At 45.8% G+C, this 12,443-nt stretch overlaps 1 protein-coding gene across 13 annotated transcripts in view; it reads left to right on the top strand.

Annotated features, from left to right (window-relative positions):
- Positions 1-11,446: 11,446 nt before the first annotated feature.
- CFAP74 (cilia and flagella associated protein 74) overlaps positions 11,447-12,443 on the top strand; it is an 89,747-nt gene continuing 88,750 nt past the window's right edge. For 4 of the 13 annotated variants that reach the window (XR_011560862.1, XR_011560863.1, XR_011560861.1 and 1 more), the window contains exon 1: positions 11,450-11,835. The gene's annotated coding sequence lies outside the window, so the exon portion shown is untranslated. Of the gene's footprint in view, positions 11,836-11,896; positions 12,003-12,084; positions 12,296-12,443 lie in introns of those variants that run through there. The other 9 variants (XM_070768360.1, XM_070768363.1, XM_070768364.1 and 6 more) reach the window with 7 other exon arrangements.

Raw genomic sequence — 12,443 nt, forward strand, 5'->3', positions numbered from 1 at the left:
TTGCAGCAGCCTGAGATCAATGTCTACTCAAACTAAGGATGCATGAGGAAGCTGGGTTTCATGGCTGCTTTTAGTCATCGAGGCCCTGAGGACCAATAAGTGATCAAACTTGGCCATTTAGAGAATTTTTTCTCCACAAGGTAAATAGATGTCCAAGTACAACTGCTCACATGTAACGAGGAGAAGTCAGAATTCTATTCTCCTATTTTATGTTTTTTAAAGTGGTGATTCTTTCACCTGATGGAAAACACTAAACACAGATTAACACTACCGACAAAGGGCTGCCTGTCAAGTGAGACTCAGCTTTGGGGCCAGCAAGACTGAATCGAGGGCTTCCCGGTGGCACTAGTGGTAAAGAACCCGTCTGCCAATTCAGGTCAGACATAAGACAGGCTGGCCTGATCCCTGGGTCGGGAAGAAACCCTGGAGAAGGGCATGGCAACCCACTCCAGTATTCTTGCTGGGAGAATCCCATGGACAGAGGAGCCTGGCAGGCTACCATAGGGTCATACAGAGTTGGGCACAACTGAAGCAGCTTAGCATGGCACCCACGGCAAGACTGAATCGATGTGAAAGTCCTGAAGGGTCTGCTGGCAGTGTCCCAGATGGCAGGCAGCCATGCTCCCCAGACTCCCTGAGGAAGTCAACCTGGCTCCCTGAGCCCCTCTCTGCTCTGACATGGTGATCCCCTGGGTAGGATGTTGGAGAAATAAAAGCAAGAGGTTTGCTGTAATCTTTTTTACACTTGATATATAGATGCTTTGATTAAACTTCCTCAAGAAAGGCCCCAACACAGGTCGATATTTATTTAACCCAAATCTAACCATTTAAGGAATTATTCATCTGACTCTGTGAAGTACTGGTCTAGATGTTTAGCCTGAATAAGATATAAAAGGTCCCTGCCTTTAGTGGCCTTGTCTTCTAGGAGGAAGAACAGGGACAATTGTGAGTAAACAAACAATTGACAAATGGTATATCAAAAAGCAGAGACATTACTTTGCCAACAGAGGTCCATTTATAGTCAAAGCTATGGTTTTTCCAGTAGTCATGTATGGATGTGAGAGTTGGACCATAAAGAAGGCTGAGTGCCGAAGAATGGATACTTTCAAATTGTGGTGCTGGAGAAGACTCTTGAGAGTCCCTTGGACAGCCAGGAGATCAAACCAGTCAATCCTAAAGGAAATCAACCCTGAATATTCATTGGTAGGACTGATGCTGAAGCTGAAGCTCCAATACTTTGGCCACTTGATGAGAAGAGCCGACTCATTGGAAAAGACCCTGATGCTGGGAAAGATTGAGGGCAGGAGAAGAAGGGGGTGGCAGAAGATGAGATGGTTAGATGGCATCACTGACTCAATGGACATGAGTTTGAGCAAGCTCTGGGAGATAGTGAAGGACAGGGAAGCCTGGCATGCTGCTGTCCATGGGGTCCCAAAGAGTTGGACATGACTTAGTGATTGAACAGTAACAACAAAACAGACAAAAGAGATCATTTCAAGTACAATGCATGCTGGGAAGGAATCTCAGAAAGATAAAAATAATGAGGAGAACGATAAAAATAATGAGGAGGGTGGGCAGTCCAGACAGGGAGGACCATCCTGAGGGGTAACATCTGAGCTGAGGCTTGGATTCTATTCTGTCCCTTCTGGAGGAAAAGGCAGCCCCATCCAGAGCCAGATAAGTGTTCTGGGCAGAGAATGGAACATGAAAAAGCCCTGAGGCAGGAGCAAGGCCAGGCCAGTGGGTCTGGGAGGGAGGGAGTAACGGTTGTAGAGCAAGGTAGGCAGAAGCCAGGTCATGCGTGGTCCAGTAGATGCAGACGGTTGTCTAGGTTTGTTTTATTTTTAGTCAGCTTTATTGAAATAGAGTTTACAGGGACTTCCCTGGTGGTCCAGTGGCTAAGACTCTGCACTCACAATGCAAGGGGCCCTGGTTTCATCCCTGGCCAGGGAACTAGATCCCACATGCTGCAACTAAGACTTGGCACAGATAAATAAATAAATTTTTTTTTAATTCCTTTTTTAGATTTTTTTTGATGTGGACCATTTTTTAAGCCTTCACTGAGTTTATTACAATACTGCTTCTGTTTTATGTTTTGGCTTTTTGGCAGCAGGCATGTGGGACACATGTGGTGACAACATACAGCCTTGACGTACCCCTTTCCAGATTTGGAACCAGTCTGTTGTTCCATGTCCAGTTCTAACTGTTGCTTCTTGACCTACATACAGATTTCTCATGAGGCATGGTGGTCTAGTATTCCCATCTCTTTCAGAAGTTTCCACAGTTTGTTGTAATCTACACAGTCAAAGGCTTTGGCATAGTCAATAAAGCAGAAGTAGATATTTTTCTGGAACTCTCTTGCTTTTTTGATGATCCAACCAATGTTGGCAATTTGATCTCTTGTTCCTCTGCCTTTTCCAAAACCAGCTTGAACATCTGGAATTTCACAGTTCAGGTACTGATGAAGCCTGGCTTGGAGAATTTTGAGCATTACTTTATAACGTGTGAGATGAGTGCAATTTTGCAGTAGTTTGAACATTCTTTGGCATTGCTTTTCTTTGGGATTGGAATGAAAACTGCCCTTTTCCAGTCCTGTGGCCACTGCTGAGTTTTCCAAATTTGCTAACATACTGAGTGCAGCACTTTCATAGCATCATCTTTCAGGATTCAAAATAGCTCAACTGGAATTCTTTCACAGCATTGTCTTTCAGGATTCAAAATAGCTCAACTGGAATTACATCACCTCCACTAGCTTTGTTCATGCTGCTTCCTAAGGCCTGCCAGAGTCCAGCTCCATCAGCCAGGGAATCAGCCTGAAGGGATGAGCCGTGTCGGCTAAGAATGATGTAGCCTCTGACTCGAGGTATGGGACTACATGTTTATTTCAAGCATCAGGTCTTCTTTTATACTTTGACAAAAGCATTAGACAGCGGTTTTATATTTTCAGTTCCCCCTCACCCAGATTTATTGTCTCATTGTTGGCCTTCAAGCAGAGTTCCTGCTTCAGGGATTCTCTCAGAATCCTGTTTACTTGTGATTACATTGTAACTCATGCTTATGTCTGGGCCACATACCACATTCCCCAGTTTATTTCTTATCTTTCTAAATCCTGCTTGCCCCTAGTATCCTAAGCTCACTATCTCCTAAAAAGGCTTCTAACTATTCTTCAGATCAGATCAGATCAGATCAGTCACTCAGTCGTGTCTGACCCATGAATCATAGCACGCCAGGCCTCCCTGTCCATCACCAGCTCCCAGAGTTCACTGAGACTCACGTCCATCAAGTCAGTGATGCCATCCAGCCATCTCATCCTCTGTCGTCCCTTTCTCCTCTTGCCCCCAATCCCTCCCAGCATCAGAGTCTTTTCCAGTGAGTCAACTCTTCCCATGAGGTGGCCAAAGTGTTGGAGTTTCAGCTTCAGCATCATTCCTTCCAAAGAAATCCCAGGGCTGATCTCCTTCAGAATGGACTGGTTGGATCTCCTTGCAGTCCAAGGGACTCTCAAGAGTCTTCTCCAACACCACAGTTCAAAAGCATCAATTCTTCAGTGCTCAGCCTTCTTCACAGTCCAACTCTCACATCCATACATGACCACAGGAAAAACCATAGCCTTGACTAGACGAACCTTTGTTGGCAAAGTAATGTCTCTACTTTTGAATATGCTGTCTAGGTTGGTCATAACTTTCCTTCCAAGGAGTAAGCGTCTTTTAATTTCATGGCTGCAGTCACCATCTGCAGTGATTTTGGAGCCCAAAAAAATAAAGTCTGACACTGTTTGCCCTGTTTCCCCATCTATTTCCCATGAAGTGATGGGACCGGATGTCATGATCTTCATTTTCTGAATGTTGAGCTTTAAGCCAACTTTTTCACTCTCCACTTTCACTTTCATCAAGAGGCTTTTGAGTTCCTCTTCACTTTCTGCCATAAGGATGGTGTCATCTGCATATCTGAGGTTATTGATATTTCTTCCGGCAATCTTGATTCCAGCTTGTGTTTCTTCCAGTCCAGCATTTCTCATCATGTACTCTGCATATAAGTTAAATAAACAGGGTGACAATATACAGCCTTGACATACTCCTTTTCCTATTTGGAACCAGTCTGTTGTTCCATGTCCAATTCTAACTGTTGCTTCCTGACCTGCATACAAATTTTTCAAGAGGCAGATCAGGTGGTCTGGTATTCCCATTTTGCAGAATTTTCCACAGTTTATTGTGATCCACACAGTCAAAAGCGTTGGCATAGTCAATAAAGCAGAAATAGATGCTTTTCTGCAACTCTCTTGCTTTTTCCATGATCCAGCAGATGTTGGCAATTTGATCACTGGTTCCTCTGCCTTTTCTAAAACCAGCTTGAACATCTGGAAGTTCACAGTTCACATATTGCTGAAGCCTGGCTTAGAGAATTTTGAGCATTACTTTACTAGCGTGTGAGATGAGTGCAATTGTGCAGTAGTTTGAGCATTCTTTGGCATTGCCTTTCTTTGGGATTGGAATGAAAACTGACCTTTTCTAGTCCTGTGGCCACTGCTGAGTTTTCCAAATTTGCTGGCATATTGAGTGCAGCACTTTCACAGCATCATCTTTCAGGATTTGGAATAGCTCAACTGGAATTCCATCACCTCCACTAGCTTTGTTCATAGTGATGCTTTCTAAGGCCCACTTGACTTCACATTCCAGGATGTCTGGCTCTAGGTCAGTGATCACACCATCATGATTATCTGGGTCGTGAAGATCTTTTTTGTACAGTTCTTCTGTGTATTCTTGCCATCTCTTCTTAATATCTTCTGCTTCTGTTAGGTCCCTACCATTTCTGTCCTTTATCGAGCCCATCTTTGTATGAAATGTTCCTTTGGTATCTCTGATTTTCTTGAAGATCTCTCTAGTCTTTCCCATTCTGTTGTTTTCCTCTATTTCTCTGCATTGATCACTGAGGAAGGCTTTTTTATCTCTTCTTGCTATTCTTTGGAACTCTGCATTCAGATGTTTATGTCTTTCCTTTTCTCCTTTGCTTTTCGCTTCTTTTCTTTTCACAGCTATTTGTAAGGCCTCCCCAGACAGCCATTTTGCTTTTTTGCATTTCTTTTCCATGGGGATGGTCTTGATCCCTGTCTCCTGTACAATGTCACAAACTTCCATCCATAGTTCATCAGGCACTCTGTCTATCAGATCTAGGCCCTTAAATCTATTTCTCACTTCCACTGTATAATCATAAGGGATTTGATTTAGGTCATACCTGAATGGTCTAGTGGTTTTCTCCACTTTCTTCAATTTCAGTCTGAATTTGGCAATAAGGAGTTCATGGTCTGAGCCACAGTCAGTTCCTGGTCTTGTTTTTGCTGACTGTATAGAGCTTCTCCATCTTTGGCTGCAAAGAATATAATCAGTCTGATTTTGGTGTTGACCATCTGGTGATGTCCATGTATAGAGTCTTCTCTTGTGTTGTTGGAAGAGGGTGTTTGCTATGACCAGTGCATTTTCTTGGCAAAACTCTATTAGTCTTTGCCCTGCTTCATTCCATATTCCAAAGCTAAATTTGCCTGATACTCCACGTGTTTCTTGACTTCCTACTTTTGCATTCCAGTCCCCTATAATGAAAAGGACATCTTTTTTGGGTGTTAGTTCTAAAAGGTCTTGTAGGTCTTCATAGAACCGTTCAACTTCAGCTTCTTGAGCATTACTGGTTGGGGTATAGACTTGGATTACTGTAATATTGAATGGTTTGCCTTGGAAATGAACAGAGATCATTCTGTTGTTTTTGAGATTGCATCCAAGTACTGCATTTCGGACTCTTTTGTTGACCATGATGGCCACTCCATTTCTTTTGAGGGATTCCTGCCCGCAGTAGTAGATACAATGGTCATCTGAGTTAAATTCACCCATTCCAGTCCATTTCAGTTCGCTGATTCCTACAATGTCGACATTCACTCTTGCCATCTCTTGTTTGACCACTTCCAATTTGCCTTGATTCATGGACCTGACATTCCAGGTTCCTATGCAATATTGCTCTTTACAGCATCGGACCTTGCTTCTATCACCAGTCACATCCACAGCTGGGTATTCTTTTTGCCTTGGCTCCATCCCTTCAGTCTTTCTGGAGTTATTTCTCCACTGATCTCCAGTAGCATATTGGGCACCTACTGACCTGGGGAGTTCCTCTTTCAGTATCCTATCATTTTGCCTTTTCATACTGTTCATGGGGTTCTCAAGGCAAGAATACTGAGGTGGTTTGCCATTCCCTTCTCCAGTGGACCACATTCTGTCAGATCTCTCCACCATGACCTGCCCATCTTGGGTTGCCCCACGGGCATGGCTTAGTTTCATTGAGTTAGACAAGGCTGTGGTCCTAGTGTGATTAGATTGACTAGTTTTCTGTGAATATGGTTTCAGTGTGTTTGCCCTCTGATGCCCTCTTAACTAACTATTCTTAATTAACTATTCTTAATTATTCCTAAAACCTAAACTCAGCAAACTTCCTTTGCCATAAATACTTCCCTCCCAAACAGGTCTCAGGTAACAATCCTTCCCATGGCCTCAAGCTGCGGCCTACGTGCTCATCCTGGGACATTCTTTGTAAAAATCCTTGAACAAATGTCAATGGTTACTTTATAGATTATTTTCTGGGCACAACTGCAGAAGGCTTTGTGCTTTCTCATGCTTCTCTCAAGAACAATAAACACCTTAACATTCTTTCCAGCCAACTCAACCAAAGAAAGGAAAGAACAAGTCAGAATCACAAAACCTAACTCCTTCATCCCAGGACCGTGCCTGTGGAATGAGGGGAGGGGGTTGGGGCCATGCCTCCTTTTTGTCAGTAATGCCTAACTCGGCTCCCAACATCGGCCCACTTGACTTCGCATTCCAGGATGTCTGGCTCTAGGTGAGTGATCACACCATCGTGGTTATCTGGGTCATGAAGATCTTTTTTGTATAGTTCTTCTTGTGTTCTTGCCACGTCTTCTTAATATCTTCCACTTCTGTTAGGTCCATACCATTTCTGTCCTTTATTGTGCCCATCTTTGCATGAAATGTTCCCTTGGTATCTCTAATTTTCTTGAAGAGATCTCTAGTCTTTCCCATTCTATTGTTTTCCTCTATTTCTTTGCATTGATCACTGAGGAAGGCTTTCTATCTCTCCTTGCTATTCTTTAGAACTCTGCATTCAGATGCTTGTATCTTTCCTTTTCTCCTTTGCCTTTAGCTTCTCTTCTCAGCTATTTGTCAGGCCTCCTCAAACCATTTTGCCCTTTTGCATTTTCTTTTTCAGTCCCTTTTTTGCAAAAAAAAGAAGTTTTGCATTTCTTTTTCAATCCCTGCTCAGGGAATTAAGATCCCATAACATGCATGTGTTAGCCGCTCAGTTGTGTCCAACTTTTTGCAGCCCCACAGACTGTAACCTGCCAGGGTCCTCTGTCCGTGGGACTTTCCAGGCAAGAATACTGGAGTGGGTTGCCATTTCCTTCTCCAGGGGATCTTCCCAACCCAAGGATCAAACCCACATCTCTTGCATCTCCTGCATTGGCAGGTGGATTATTTATCACTAGGAGAAGGCAATGGCACCCCACTCCAGTACTCTTGCCTGGAAAATCCCGTGGATGGAGGAGCCTGGAGAGCTGCAGTCCATGGGGTCACTGAGGGTCAGACATGACTGAGTGACTTCATTTTCACTTTTCACTTTCATGCATTGGAGAAGGAAATGGCAACCCAGTCCAGTGTTCTTGCCTGGAGAGTCCCAGGGATGGAGGAGCCTGGTGGGCTGCCGTCTATGGAGTCGCACAGAGTCGGACATGACTGAAGTGACTTAGTTTAGCACCAGATATGGCCAAAAAAAAAAGTAAAATATACAAAACCTAAAACTACCCCTGTACCCACTTTTAAGTGTACAGTTCAGCAGCAGGAAGTGCGTTCACTTTGTGGTGCAGCGATCACCACAGTCTGCCTCCAGAACCTTTTCATCTTTTCAGACTGAAACTCTGTCACCACTAAACACTTACCCCAGACTTCACCACCCTAACCCCATTCCTGACAACCACAGTCTTCTCTCTGTCTCTATAAACTTGACTGTGTATCTCATATAAGTGAAAACAAATAATACTTGTTCTTTTGTGACTGCCATGTTTCCCTCAGCATCACATCTTGGAGGTATATCCGTCTTGTAGCAGGTGTCAGAATTTCATTCTTTTCAAAGTCTCAGTAACATTCCACCATATCTATCACATTTCCTTTGTCTAGCCATCCATTGATGGACATTTGGGTTGTTTCCAGCTTCTGGCTATTGTGATATGTGTAGTGCTTTTGTGAACATAAGTGTATAAATATTTGTCCAAGTGTTTAACTTTAATTCAGTTAAATAGCCACATGTGTCCAGTGGGTACCATATTGAATAGTTCTAGACATTTTTAGTGGACAAAGCTAAGAAATATATTTTTAAAATTATATTAATTCATACTAATATTTCATATCCAATTCCAGCATCATAGGTTTTTCCATTTATTTTATATTTATACCTGTTCTGTCAAGTGAAAAATAATGGTTCATAATATTACTATCATGGCATCCGGTCCCATCACTTCATGGGAAATACATGGGGAAACAGGGAAAACAGTGTCAGACTTTATTTTTTTGGGCTCCAAAATCACTGCAGATGGTGACTGCAGCCATGAAATTAAAAGACGCTTACTCCTTGGAAGGAAAGTTATGACCAACCTAGATAGCATATTGAAAAGCAGAGACATTACTTTGCCAACAAAGGTTCGTCTAGTCAAGGCTATGGTTTTTCCTGTGGTCATGTATGGATGTGAGAGTTGGACTGTGAAGAAGGCTGAGCACTGAAGAATTGATGCTTTTGAACTGTGGTGTTGGAGAAGACTCTTGAGAGTCCCTTGGACTGCAAGGAGATCCAACCAGTCCATTCTGAAGGAGATCAGCCCTGGGATTTCTTTGGAAGGAATGATGCTGAAGCTGAAACTCCAACACTTTGGCCACCTCATGGGAAGAGTTGACTCACTGGAAAAGACTCTGATGCTGGGAGGGATTGGGGGCAAGAGGAGAAAGGGACGACAGAGGATGAGATGGCTGGATGGCATCACTGATTCGATGGACATGAGTCTGAGTGAACTCTGGGGGTTGGTGATGGACAGGGAGGCCTGGTGTGCTGTGATTCATGGGGTCACAAAGAGTCAGACACGACTGAGCAACTGAACTGAACTGAACTGAATATTAGTATGCTACTTATTTGTTTTACTCCACTTTATATAGTTACAGAATAACAGCATCAATATTATTACAAAGACCAGGATCACTGGAGAGAATTTAAGATTTCTTTGCAACTCTTTTTGTCTTTAGTATACAGTCTATTGCTGCTAAGTCACTTCAGTGGTGTCTGACTCTGTGCGACCCCATAGACGGCAGCCCACCAGGCTCCCCTGTCCCTGGGATTCTCCAGGCAAGAACACTGGAGTGGGTTGCCATTTTCTTCTCTAATCCATTGCCTTCTCCGATACAGTCTATTAGATATGTACAATAAGATTGTTGGGTTTTAAAGTCACCCGAAATTATCCTTTTCTGTTGGTTAAGCCACCAAGCTGACATATAGTTAGTTTCTTCTTTTTACATCTATTTGTTTGCAAATCTTGGGAGGTTTTTTTCTCTGTTATATTTTGGGTTTTGTAATTACACAGTTCCAAGTCAAATGTATGAGCACATTTAGAGAAACGTAGTTTCTACTGCTGACCCTCCTGTGCCTGGTTGGCAACCATTGTAATGTTACCTTATAATGTAAAAAAATAAGGGAGTACATTCTTAGTGGCCCTGCCCCTTCTCGGATAAAATACTCTCTCAGCTGTTCTGCATCTTAGTGTTTTCCCGTTAACCATGTGTTCTGCCCACAGGTCACTCTGGGGCAGAACACAGAAATGGTCCTTGTACCTTTCCCAGCCTTTGGCAGTGCAGCTGGACCTCAACCAGCTCCTACTGGTGGACACAGGGGCTGTTTTCAGCCTTTTGTTGTCCTTCTGTTCTTTAGTAGAAAGTATATTAATCATTGATATGGACAGGCTCAGAGAAGCAAAGCTGAAAAGGAAAAACCCCATAATTTGGGTGAGGTGGGAACGAGAACAGTTTTTCTTAGAACACCTGTTCTGGGCTGTTCTGCTGAGTCAGTTCTGTTCCTCAATCCAGGAGGGAAGAGGTCTGGGCAGCACTGCAGGGGAGGACTACAGAGGTGACCGCTATCCCGATGAAGTTCACAGTCCTAAGAGATGCTGCACTTTTAGCCAGGCTGCTAGCTCTGATGGATCTTGACATCCCAGGATGAAACTACAGGACTTCCTGGGTCCCACTGTGACATCAGGAGCCGCTGGACAAAGCCAGTGACTGACCAGCAGGGCCAGCAGCCTTGCAAGGCGCAGGTGCGCTGGAAGTTACTGGGCTCTGCAAGGGCAGGGAATACACCGATCAGCCGAGGGTCCAGGGCCTAGCACCAACTGCACTGGCTAGAGGGATCCTTCTGTTGAGGCAGTCCAAGTGCATGTTGGAAAAGAATTTCCAGACACAGAACCTTTCAGAAGGGAGTCAGTTTATTAAGAACAAAGAGCAGAGATAATGTGGGCACTGTGTGTGGACCTCCTGACAAACGAGGGAAAACGGACAGTTTTCTTGGATTAATAACCAATTTTAATAGCCTCAAGACAAAATTCCTGCTGGATGGTTGGCTTTAGGTGATTAGTTGGGGCTCTATAGAGTGCTTACTAGAGTGCTGCTGCTGCTAAGTCGCTTCAGTCGTATCGGACTCTGTGCGACCCATAGACGGCAGCCCACCAGGCTCCCCCGTCCCTGGGATTCTCCAGGCAAGAACACTGGAGTGGGTTGCCATTTCCTTCTCCAATGCATGAAAGTGAAAAGTGAAAGTGAAGTCTCTCAGTCGTGTCCGACTCTTAGCGACCCCATGGACTGCAGCCCACCAGGCTCCTCCGCCCATGGGATTTTCCAGGCAAGAGTGCTGGAGTGGGGTGCCATTGCCTTCTCCGGCTTACTAGAGTGAGCATCTGCCTAATGGGGAGTCAGGAAGCTCCTTAGTGATCATCAGGGGCTTTGGGGAAGTTACAAAGGGGTTCAGTTTCAGAGATGACCTTGGTCGTGAGCTCCGCTTCTATGGCCTTGGTGCGAGGCCTCGCACCTGTGGCTTTGGGGCAGGACTCAACACTTTCCTCACACCCTGAGTCCAGACTGCAAACACACACCCTCGGACAGGTGGAAATGGACCACGCTGACCCCAGACAAGGCTGGGGCGTGCACAGTGAGCAGGGAGGACTCAGTTCAGCTCCAGCCCAGCGTGGCATATTGTTCCAGGTCTCTGGTCTCAAAAAGAGAAGTGAGAAACCTCTATTTTACGTGAACTCTACAGTCACTAAAATTAACTAATCCGTTCTTCAACCAGCTTGGGCCAAAACAGGGGAGGCAGACTGGGGCTGCACCCGTACTACCAAGCGGCGTCAGTCTCCTCCGCCACAGCCTGGTAGTTCAGGTGTCCCGCGACCCTCCGCTCGCGGTCTCTGCTCGGCCCAGCGCGCTGATCTCCAGCAATAACCACCAGCAGCGTACCAGTGTCTGTCCGTCCCGAGCTCCGGTTGCACTTTGCCGCCTCGTCAGCACTGCGCCTGCGCGGGGGCGCTGCCGGGGCGAGCCATAGCCTTGGCGGGGGGTGAGCGGGCACCCCCGCCCTGCGATGGAGCCGTCCGTTGCCATGGAGCTACCTGCTCCAAACCGCGCCGCCAGCGGACTCTGAGGAGCTTCTCCGCCCAGATCCCGCGCTGCTCGGAACCAGCGGGGCCGCTGACAGGTGGGTCCGTTGGCCCCGGAGCCTGCGGTTGGGCTTGGGAACTCTGGCCACCCCCGAGGCACAAATCAGCGCCTCCGCCGTGGAAGTTCTGCCTGAGAAATAACTCCTAGTGAGGGGGTCTCCCCGGCCGATTTCTGGGCATTCGGACGGCCCCGGGCCAGTTTCAGGTGCCTCCCGTCCCCGCGGCGAGTTTCAGCCCCACCCCAAGCGGTTTCGTGACCCCCTTGCCGGTTTCAGGACCCTCCCCATCGGTTTCAGGCCCCGCCCCCGCCGGTTTCAGGAACCCCCGCGTGCAGGTGCAGCCTGGGTTCCGGGCTCCGTGCAGGTTCCGGGCGGACGTGGCTATGCTGTCCTTGCGCATCTAGGAAACCGCTGAGCAAAACTCGAGGGCGAGCGGGCTGGTGAGGAGGGACCCTGAGTGTCCGGGCCAAGGAAGGAATTCCGAGATCATCTCAGTTTGGTTTGTAATGATTAGTCTGTTTCTAAAAACCTGTATTATTTTGTTTTCCATAAACAAATATTCGTTTTATGTGCTCACGTTATGTTTCGGGCAAACACTCCTTGAACATCCACTGTGAACCAAGTACTGAACTAGGTGATGGGCGGGC

The sequence above is a fragment of the Bos indicus genome, chromosome 16, assembly GCF_029378745.1.
Source record: "Bos indicus isolate NIAB-ARS_2022 breed Sahiwal x Tharparkar chromosome 16, NIAB-ARS_B.indTharparkar_mat_pri_1.0, whole genome shotgun sequence".
In the NCBI taxonomy this organism is placed as follows: domain Eukaryota; kingdom Metazoa; phylum Chordata; class Mammalia; order Artiodactyla; family Bovidae; genus Bos; species Bos indicus.